Raw genomic sequence first — 12,546 nt, 5'->3', positions numbered from 1 at the left:
ATCATATATACCACCCTAATGCTAGTCTGTGTTCACATGTGACACCTGTCTGTGTTGCAGCAAGGCAGAACAGTGCAGCTGTGAATAAAGGACAGTTACAGAATGCAGACCAGATGTCTGTATGCACTCCACATATAAATAAATATCTGTGTGATACAGAATGTGACATGTATGTGCACAGATACACAAACTCATATAGACATAAGTATAGCAACAACGTACAACATATATCTACACTTATATGTACATAGATATATATTTATACACATATACATAGTGGCACTGACAATGGCATGCAGGTGAAATAGTCTGTAACAGGCCAGCAAAGATAAGTGTCCCCACAGGGAGCATGACTACAAACACATAGCACAAAGCATGGCACATACACATAGCACAAAGCTTGGTACAATACAACAAATGCCCCAATGGTAGGTAAGCAGCTGACATAACAATTGCAGTCTGTGAATGGTTTGTTGTAGCTGATATGGTGGGGGGAGACAAATATGTGTATTAAGAACTATGGTAACCCTGCTGTATGGGTGGCTCAGACCTGTTTCCATCTTTATGTCTTCCAGGGAACATTTCACGTAGTCGTCTGCCCACATACAGCGCCGCTGAGACAGAGGTTATTATCGACCACCTGGTACAGCACTATGAACAGCTGTTTGGGCGGATAGCCCATGACCAGCAGGAGAGGACCGCCCTATGGAATGAGCTAGTCCACAGGGTCAATGATGTCAGAATGCAGAACCGCAGCTATGAGCAGGTCCAGCATCATTGCATCGTCCTACTTCACCATGTATGTCGGTGTGCAGCTGCCGTAAGGGGAGACCAAGTCACAACAGGGGGGGCAACCTGCCCATCCACCCCTCACACATGTGGAGATGCTTCTCAGCAGCCTTGTGGCACCTGTCCGCCTGCAGCAACAACACCTGGCAGGGCACATTTTGGAGGTGGGTACCAACAACACACCAGCTGATGAGCATGCAGGTAAGGCCCCAGGGCAGATTGGTACACCACTCTTGTGTATGCATCTGCATCTGTACAGGTACATCATGCAAATCTGAGATGTCATATACATAGTCTGCTGCTGTGTAGTAGTAATAAACAGTTGTGTATAAGCTGTAATATTGTGTAATTCTACTGTTGATGTAATGTAATGCTGCACTCACCTTTTATGAATGCTACAGCTGTGGCTACTGACATCAAATTTCCTCACACTCCTATGTAGGTACCTCAAGGATACCACCACAGCAGCAGCCCATAGCCGGTGAGTATAGTTCGTGTTCATGCATAATGATAAACTAGGCAGGTAATAGCTATGGGATATCCCATGCACACATCTAACACACCTACCCATACTGCATGCTGTACACATTCATGTTTTGTTGCTGTGAAATGCACTGCATCACAGTAGAGACTATGCTGGGGTATTGGAAGGGTACAACAAACACATGCAAGTTAACTAATATCCTGTCAATGTGCAATGTGTCCACAGGGATGTGAAGTATGGCAGGATACAAGGCCTACAGTAGGGACATGTGTGAATCAACACCACCATGGCTGCAGCTGCACACAATCAGGTTAGGTAAATGTGGCAGACATAACCCTGACCCCATAGCACTCGTGACAGCAGTGTGTGCACTCCAAGGGATGTGCACATGAGTAGACCTTGCAACCATGCAGAGGTCTGGGACATGTGTAGGGCACCCCCCACAGCCATGGTAAGGTCTGCTGGTTGTCAGTGTAATAGTCTTGTACTGGTCATGCACGCACTGCTGATGCTGTGATCTGTAAAGCAGATATCAGGCATTCACAAATGATAGCTGTTCACATGTCATCCCAGGTATGAGTTGCTATAACACATACGGGCTATGAGCAGTGGAGCTGACATAATCGACACAGTACTACATATGCAGCAATGGTTTCTACACCTGCGTGGTATGGTGCAGAATACAAGTCAGGGTGTGGAACAGGTCCACAGTAACACTTTGTACATGGGTGCAGTGTTAACAAGGGGAAGGGCCTGCACCTACCAACACAGGCCATGCCTCACATACATGGGTGGGAGGTTGGCATAATGGTTAAGGTGTTTACCTTACAAATGCAAGGTGCAGGTTTGATTCTCACATGGGGTAACTGTTAGGCTTAAAATGGCCCACAAGGGCAGTTAGCCTAGTACTAGTCTATAAATCTATAAATCTATATATACTGCCGCTAGTATGAAGTCACTATAGTTGCACTGCATGCTGTTGAGCACCATATGTAATGCATGTTGACAGAAGGGTAATGGGAGGACTGTGTGTACAAATGTTGTGCAAATCCACATGTAGGATTGTGGGGTGTGTGTGTGTGTCTTGATTGTGTTTCTAAGTGCAATCTAGTAGAGTGTGGATGCATGTCAGATATGTGTGTACGTGTGTGTGTGTGTGTGTGTGTGTGTGTGTGTGTGTGTGTGTCCATGTATGCACAGGTGATAGTGGGATTGACCACATAGCAGTACTTCCCCTTGGAATTGTGCTGTACATGTACATGGAGTGAGACATGGGACACCAGGACAGCCTGTTTGGTATGTGAACACAGGACAGCTGATAGCATAACAAGGTCTGTAGCATGGAGCATGCATTGGGAGGTGAAGTACATACTAGGTATACACATCATATTGCCAGCAGCAAATAGGTAACTGGCTACCCACATATGCAGCACTACAAATGCAATGGGGAATTACCACAGCAAATCAGTGAGTGTATCCAGGCAATACTGTTATCTGCATGATGGGTTGCTTGTGCAGCAGATGTGGCATGGACTGAGCAAGACTGTAGTATGAGGCTCTGGTGTGTGACATATGTAGTGAATCTAGCAGCCCCAACCATATAGGCGCCTTGTACACCATTACTGCCCATACACAGGGTAATACGGGATGACAGCAGTGAGGCCATGTACAACCTACTCCACCCAGGTCAGGGAAGTGATGGCGTAACAGGTCAGGTGTTGTAACCACACGTGTAGGCATGGAGAGGAATGATATGTTAATGGTCAGTAGTAATATGCGTATATTAGCAAGTGCCATGCAGGATGGGGAAAATATGTAACTGAATGTGGGACTGTCTGTAAACCAAGGGAAACTGAGGTAGTAAGGTGGCTGTTAGTGTGAGTGTGTGTGAGTGTGTGTGAGTGTGTGTACTATTATGCAATGCTGTACAGGTCTTAAAGTGTGTATTTGTTTCCCCCACAGGTGGTGAGGTGGGTCAGGGTCCCTCCTGCATGCAAACTGAGGTAGGTGTCCCTACAGACACCGATGATGATGATGGTACAGGTGAGGCATAGGTGGGGTTGTCAGAGGCCGACACTGCACCAACATGTGTCATCACCCTCCTAGCCACCCCAAGCTCACACACAGTTACAGTGCCCATACAAACCCCATCAAATGTGGCCATAGCAGAGGGACAGTTGGTGGTTGATGGCAATGACCAGGAAAGTGTGGTGTCCATGCCAATTTTGTCGGGCCACAGTCAGCATAGCCAGATGTCTGGAAGGCCACCACATTGGCAGATGTACCGTGGTGCTCGTGGGAGGACTGCAGGTCATCATGCCCCTGGCAGATGTGTCACAACTGGTAACACCAGGAGCATGTTTCAGGCCATAATGGAGGCACAGGTACATATGGAAATGCACACCAGACAGGGTCTGAGGCTGCAGAGGTCTGCTTTCGCAACTGTGAGTGGCAACCTCCATGGACTCACTGTTGCCTTCCGTGAATATACTGAGGTCATGGATAGATGGTGGGGTGAGATGGTGGGCCTGCTCGACCGTGGTATGTCTGTGCTAGAATGTGTGGTGGAAGTGGTGCGATGGCCACATGGATGTAGGCCAAAAACTCCAGCAGCTGGCAATCAACGTGGACATGTCAGGATGCCCAGCCACTCCCGTAGTGGCAGTACCAGCCCCAGCACACCACTGAGGCTGCTGTCCACACCACACCACAGCAGGCCTCATGCACATGACCCTGGCCAGTCCCAGGTGGGACATGGTTCCAGCGGACATATGTCATCATCAGAAGAGAGTAGCACCTCAACATCTGTACCTGCATGTGCCGATGGAACCCCTGGCAGGCACAGTCAGAGTGTCATTGGCTGGAGGCTGTGAATTGCACACCCTAACAGGTATGGTCTGCAGCTATCCAACATCACCCGTATAGGGCAGCCACATGTCAGAACTGTGTGCATGCATACCCACACACTATGCAACCACACCTAGGGTGACCCCATACCAACACATACCACATCACCATGCCCCAAGCAATAAATCACACCCCTCACCCACACACATGGTGACACGTGTTTGGACCACCCTCGGCCTCTGGCACACCAGCAACAAACCCTCTGCTTATGATGATACCTGTGCTACATACCTGTCATCCATAACATCGATGCAGGGACAGGCTAATATGGTTTTGATGCATACAGTGACTGTAATAGAGTGCTGCAATGTACTAGTGTAACCATGCAGCTAAGATGAATTTCACACACCCTGTGCATATGATGATGCCTGCGCCACATCACTGTCATCCATAACATCGATGCAGGGACAGGCTAATATGGTTCTGATGAACACGGTGACTGTAACAGAGTGCTGCAATGTACTGCAGTGTAGAATGTAGTCAGGGGTAATGTGTACTGCATACATGTCAGGTAGTGTAGCCATGCAGCTAAGATGACTTTCACACAACCTGTGCATATGATGATACCTGTGCCACATCCCTGTCATCCATAACATTGATGCAGGGACAGGCTAATATGATTCTGATGCACACGGTGACTAGAGTGCTGCAATGTACTGCAGTGTAAGACGTGGTCAGGGGTAATGTGTAATGCATACTTGTCAGGTAGTATAGCCATGCAGCTCAGCTGTTGTTAACACCGATTGTTATCCCCATACTGTTATCCATTTGTGCTGTAGGCATACATGTGTCAGCAGGAGGATGGTCTGCAGTCATATTCCACAAGGGAATGTTGTATGTATGTATGTGGTGACACCATGGCCATGACATATCTGGTTTACAGTTGCACACATGCCACAGGTATGTATAACAGTTATTGCCCATGCAATATTGACTGCTGGCCTACTGGTACAGGTATAATTTGCACCCTTATGTCAACCCATCCACATGCACACACATCCTTACTTGGCGACACTGTGTCTTGACCCCTACCCAGGTATGTAGTGCTACTGAACTGTATGGCTGTCATTGCACACACAACACCATCTGTAGGATGAAGTTTGTACCAGGTCACATGTTACATGCAGACCATCCACAGGCACTATGGTAATGGGGGATGTAATGTTTATATATGGAGAATACATAGTGTGTCATACCTTCATCTACACATTGACTGACACATAACAGGTAGACACACATCTTAGAGACCTGGTTGTATTGTTGCTAACTAACTAGTCCTTGTGTCCAATGTGATATAGGTAGGCTGTACACAGCACATGTGTAACTGGGCTGTATCCTGTTATCTGTTACCTGTATTGGTGATGGTGACAGTGGTCACCAGAGAGTGGTACATGGGCCATATACCAGGTGTACCATGGTGTAAAGACAGTGTGCACAGCACCCACATGATCCACTGGATATTGTATACACTAGAACCCATCTTGATGCTCTGACATACCCAATATCACACATTGGCCACAATGCCAAAACAAACCATTGCATATCACAACAGTGGTACCAAAGGGATGTGCATGTGATGCACATGCCACAGGCATTGTAGTGTGTTGCATTGTGTTGCCACACCTATGGGCGACAACAACACTATCTGTACTACTGAGGGAATGTGTATTTTAATAGGAGTATGTGGCCTCAGAATGCTGTACCCTACAGATATGCACACATGCACACATACACACACATGGCAGACCTCAATGGGATTACCATGCCTACTGACCCATTGGTACAACACTGTTGTGCTGGTACTGCAAGGCACATGTAGCTGTTAGGTAGTGGAGTGTGATAGGCTACATGTCACGTTAAAGGGGTTGAGAGGCACCATACACTATACGAGTTGTACAAATAGGCATCCCCCCCCAGCCAAACACGTCCGCCCTGCAATACACTACCAAGTGTTGGAAATCCCATAACCAGGGCTTGTTACAACATGGGCACACGACGTTACCTGTACTACATCCCACCTGTATGATGTCAGGCTGGTACTGGTAACATATCATGCAGTACAGTGTGGCTCCCATGGGTAATGTATTATGTGAAAGCCATCAACATTCCCAGGATACAGATACACAGACACAAATATGCAGATACAGGTATACATAATATATCTATCTATCTATAACTATATATATATATATATATATATATATATATATATATATATATATATATATATACATACATATACATGTGACTACACATACACACACAGTTATATGTACACTAAGATACATAAGTGGAAGGTGCACACAATATGGAACAGCCACTATGCTTACTGTTGACCTCTGAATGACTGTACACTGTATGTGCCACCCATACAAATGACAATCGTTACCTGTAACATACACCCACAGAGCGGTCATAGGTAAAACACCACCCACAGGTTTGCAGACATGGAAACCTTTAATTGTGTTCTATTACAGTTCTACATGCCATGCCATATAGCTGTTCAGACACTGACAACTATATCAACAGAGTGATGCTACTGTGGACCAGTTGCAGTAATACAGTAGTCTGGAAAGGTTCACTGCTGTTGCTGTCCAGGCCAAGCCATTCACATTGTACAATAGGAAAGACACACTGGGCCACAGGATAACTAATAATCAACAGTATGTAATGCAGGTGTGTAGTTCAGCAGCCTGTACAAACTCAATAGGTGGTATAGATGTCATATGACCACATTGGTTGTAACTGCTACATAACATGGCATAACTGACGCCATCATGAGCACACCAACAAACAGAACAGTTTGTATGGCAGGGAGCAGTAGTCCTGCATTACCCAGATCCATGTCAGTAATGTATATATAGGTGAAGTATATGGTACTGTACATCCAGATACCTTAAGGCAGCTCAGCCCTGATACCTCTACATTTTGTAGCAGCCTAGGCCATTTTATGGTGCTTCCCCCTAGAATCAATAATACAGAGCCATATACTACTGTTACATACACTGGGCTCTGCAGTGCATAAGGGCACACATGTATTGTGTAGCTGACGCCCACACATATATGGCCCCACCGTATGTGTGGGGTTACAATGGCAGTGGACTGATGTCAGAACTGGCAGTGTGTTATACTCCCAACCCACTATGGATCAACTGCCAACATCATGACATATGTGCGAAGCTTGGTATGTAGGTGATGGACAGAAGCTGGAATACAGGCACATATGTGGACAACTGTTTCTATACACTCCGCAAGATGCTGGTGTTACAGGATAGTCTGTAACATACCCTTAGTCATAGAATTGTGGGTAGAGATGGTCATGGATGTAGCCATGTACCGATAACATGCAACACACACACTGCCAGTGTAATATCTGACACAAGACCTGTGTGATGGACAGACAAGACATGATAGGCATAGCTCTGGCCGGCATGAGGATAGTCCCACAACTGTGTGCTATGCAGACTATACAAAGCATAACACAACTCTACTCGCAGTCTGTCTGTAGTTCCTGATCCTCCTACAAATATATGGCTGCCCTGAGTGTGCCGGTTCTCCTTTAAGGGGCATTGCTACATGCTGCCAGTAGCACTGCTGCCCACACACACACAGGACTGATGTCCATCACACAGGAGATGTAATGCGACCATGCACACATGATGTGGGGATCTGTAGCCGGTGGTTGCCATGACAGTGTTAATCAGGTGTAGTACACATGTGTAACCATGTATATCTGGCTATCTGGATAAGTATATGTACATATATTCCCACCATATGTCCTGGACATGAAGTGTAGGCCAACCCCAGCCTGTATAATTCCCAATGGTGTAGTTGCAGGGGATGTCAGTTATGTATAGCAGGTATACTAGCAGACTATTGCTACTGTCATTGGGATTGTCTTCACAAACATGGTGTGTTTGGGAGGTCACATCTGCTTATAACATGTGTGCCATTGGTTACTGACAGACATCCTAAGGACATCATTGTACAGTACCACTGCTAGCACGTAATGCTGCTGTGTACTGCAGCAGAGATATTGGGCAATATATGTGGAGGGTCTGACACAATCTGTACAGTCCAGAGGTATACACATAAGCCCTTAGTGCTACACATGTGTACCATGCCTGACAATATGGATGCAGACAGCCATGTAGATGGGTATAATACATACCGACCGGTATATGATGTCCACCATAGGTCATGCATTCACACACCCCTGCCTGGCCTGACACGATATAACAACTGATACAGGGGTGCCATGGCCACATACTTCCCAATAGGTATTGACATACATCTGCACTGCATCCCACTGCCCTGTCTGACATACATGACTGTTAAGGGAGGGCCGGCAGTGGGACATCTGGCTAGTATCTGCACATGACATCCCACTGGCTAAGTACACTCAGCTGCAAGGCATTCCACAATGCACTGTGCAGGCTGCAGGCAGAGTGGCTCAACACTGGCCTACATCTCCTAAGGGGTAATGCACATGCACCTGCATATAAAGCAGGCTCAACAGGCATGTCACAGCACAGGGTAAAATACACCTGTGTGACAGTGCATATCCACAACCAATGTGAACACAGCCATAGCCACAGCCACATATGGTTAGCTAGCATGATATTACAGTATATGAACTATGTGTTCTACACCATCCTCATATGTGCCACTCACAGACTGACCCTACATATACTGGCGTGCTATACAGTTTGGTCTGGTGGCTGTCTGTGGTATGGGACATGTGTGTTATGACCCTACAAACATGTACGGCAATACAGTACCATACAGTGGGGCAGCATGTAACATCTGATAGTAGGGGAACTAGAATGATGTCATCTACCACAATCTGTACACAGGCTAAGGTACATATCAACACTACACACACTGTCGACATTCACCATAGGTACACAGACCTCAGTACTGTACAGACATCCACAGAATGTGCAGGAAATGTCATGTAATGTAACCCCTACTGTACATAACGTGTAGCAGCAGGACATATCAGTGGCTTGTTCTCAGATATGATGCCACAAAGTATGGTGTACATCACATATGCACCACTTCATGCACGATATATGCACAAAGGTTGACCGAGGTGTGGCTGGGAGCACATACACAGGGCCAGTATTGACATGTTGCTGTGATAATCACATACATTTACTGTTGTTACAGGGTTGTTGCAACATATGTCCTTTGAGGGATATGACATCCGTGACTATAACGGCTTTCTCTATCTACTGACTGCAATCCTCACACTACCTTCTGCATTCGACAGCTAGATGCTCCGTGGGTGACACATGCAACCACAGACACAACACTGCCCAGGCTGCAGATGGGGATTCCCCATAAACATGGAACTAACATGGCAGGTATTGAGACATGTACAATAGCCATATCCACACAAACACTGTTAAAGCAACATTACTCCAAATGCAGTACAGCGGCACTTTCAGTCTGTAGTCAGGTCAGGCACATCTCCCTCCTGTTTGATGCACTATTTCCACAGTGTATGTTGTTACAGGTACACCACAATCCATCTGAGATGCTGTTTGCCACACGACAGATCTAGTTCCTGCTCACAGTGGATGAAAAGGGCCAACACCACCATGATGTTCCCAGGTATTGGAGTGTGTTTCCATACAATTGGCTATGGGAATGTTACTACAGGTGTTTCATATGCAATCAGCTAGAGGAGGGCTGTGATTCATGCAGAGAACATCAGCTGGTCATGAGCATCACTTACATTACACATGCTGCTGCCTTAGCAAAGCAGATGTAGGTCTTTACGTCCACCTGATAGGGGGTGAGGGACGCAGACAGAAGCAAATATGTGTCAGGGAGGGGTGGGAGGGTAAAACTGAAGCATGTTTGTGTCACACACCTACCAGCACAGGGAATCAAACCCCTGACAACAGTTTGATACAATTATTGGATGCGCCACATGGGTTACCTGTTGTGGAGCAATCAGAACATATATGTGATGGTGAGTGACATCTGCAACAGGGATACAGTAGCTGTACAGTAGGTGACATACACATGCCTGTCAGCATGAACAGGTGCCAGCATCAACACAGCCACACTCTTACAAGGACACACACACATTTACACATGTGGCAGAGCCAGGTGTACAACTCATTGGTTGTGGGATTGCCACATCACATCACTTTGCAGGTATCCCATGCACCACACAAGTCAGGGGCTGTATGGGGAGGGTGTCTGACATCAGACAGCATGCTGCAGTATGCCCATGGGGGTTGTAGGGAGTGTGGATGTGAACATATGCAGAATGCAACACACACAAACACACAGGGTGCCAGTACTGACATGCATGGGTGCATATCTGCACAGGTGTATGGTGTTCGACTGCACCAGACACCAAGGCTAGGCGATGGGTGTACCTTGGCATCAGACCACATGATGGTGGTCTGCGTTGTGGCTCAGGGATGTAGTGTCTGCATTTGCCCACACAGGCAGGTATTGTATCCCCATCCGGTCACCTGGGTGACTATTGGGTGTGGCCAATACTGTGCATTGCTTGCCATGTCTGTATTCCTTCGTCCATGACACAGACGATGTCTGGGATGTGCACACCTCCCACATGCATGTAGAGTGACATGTGAAACTGTACCTGGGGTGTCCGGCCCATGTTGTGAACACAGATTATCATCAGATGTGCCAAGCCTGCCCACCTGTGGCAGGAACTGGTAATGGCCAGCAACTTGACCCTGCACCTACATTGAGTGCATGCTATCACCATTACCTGGTATCAGTGGCATCTGTCCATATGGGCATGTTGTCAGGCATGGTATGTTCGTTGTGGGTCACATGTGATGGCACCACAGGTGGTGCAGGTGTCCATTGGGGAACATGGGGAATGTGCACTGTCTGCACGTGTGTGCATATTGGACAGATGGATAGGGTGACATGACCTCTGTGGCTCACTGCTGTCACTGCATAGTTACTATTAGTGGCCAATATGCAGTGTACTACCCACATATTGGCTGTTACCTAGGCATGTGTGTGTGTGTGTGTGTGTGTGTGTGTGTGTGTGTGTGTGTGTGTGTGTGACACATTGGTTGAGAGTGTGGCCTGGGTAATACTTGGGTTGCTAACTGTGATTGCCTGGCCTTGATGTCACATGTATGGGTATGGCTTTGCACCCCAGCCTCTTAGCCATATCACATGTGCTATCCCTGTACGGGGGACATTGTGATATATAGTATGGCCACCATATAAGAAATATGCAAAACCCATTCCATATTGGTCACAACCACCTCTACACAGGATACGGGTTACAAACACACACACACACACATGCAGATGCACACCTGTCATGTTTGGGAGTAGAACCCCTACCTAACTAGTGTATTACACTACAACACTATGAAGTTATAGTACGCGCCATGGATATTACTGGCGTAGTCTTTCCCCAAAAGTGTATTTCACAATGACTGACATCAGCAGGATTGCCAAAGTAGGGCATTTGAAATGACTGTGAGAGTCTAGCCTAAAATTCATTGCTTCCTACACAGACAGTGACACACACAACACATCCAGAACTGCCATGTGTGGGGATGGAATCCTGCCATGGTTCTAATTCACAATACAGCAGTATGCAGTTACAGGATGTGCTACGTTGATTACTGGTCTACAATCTTCCCAGAGGTGTATTACTAGGTGTGTGACATTGGCAGCCTTGCCAAAGTTGGGTATGTGAAATGTAAGGGGTGTGAGTACTCTAAAAGCATTGCTCTCTACACAGTCGGACATGCACACATACAGTTGGCAGGTCTGGGGTAAGAACTCCCAACTAACTCCTTAATCACACTATGGCCATATGCTGCTACAGGACGTGCTACAGAGATTATTGGACTAAAATTGTCCCAGAGGTATATTTCAAGGTGCATGACATCAGCAGCCTTGCCAAAGGTGGGTATTTGATTCATAAGGGGTGTGAGTAGCCTAAAAACCATTGTTCTTAACACAGTCAGACATGCACACAAACACGGACTCACACACACAGTTGCCAGGGTGGGGGTTGGAACTTCTACCTAACGAGTTTATCACACTACAGTAGTACGCAGTTATGGGATGCGCTACAGACTTCCAATAGGTATATTTATAGGTAGGTGACATTAGCAGCCTTGCCAAAGTTGGGTATGTGAATTGGGATGTGAATGGCCTAAAAGCATTGTTCGCTACACAGTCAGACATGCACGCATACACACACACACACACACAAACACACAGTTGGCAGGTCTGGGGTAAGAACTCTCATCTAACTTCTTAACCACACTATTACCATCCACTGTTATAGGACATGCTACGGAGATTACTGGGCTGTAATTGTCCCAGAGGTGTATTTC

The sequence above is a fragment of the Protopterus annectens genome, chromosome 5.part0 (genome assembly GCF_019279795.1).
Source record: "Protopterus annectens isolate FY-2018-M chromosome 5.part0, PAN1.0, whole genome shotgun sequence".
Lineage (NCBI taxonomy): Eukaryota > Metazoa > Chordata > Ceratodontiformes > Protopteridae > Protopterus > Protopterus annectens.
Note: the sequence above shows the minus strand (reverse complement) of the source record.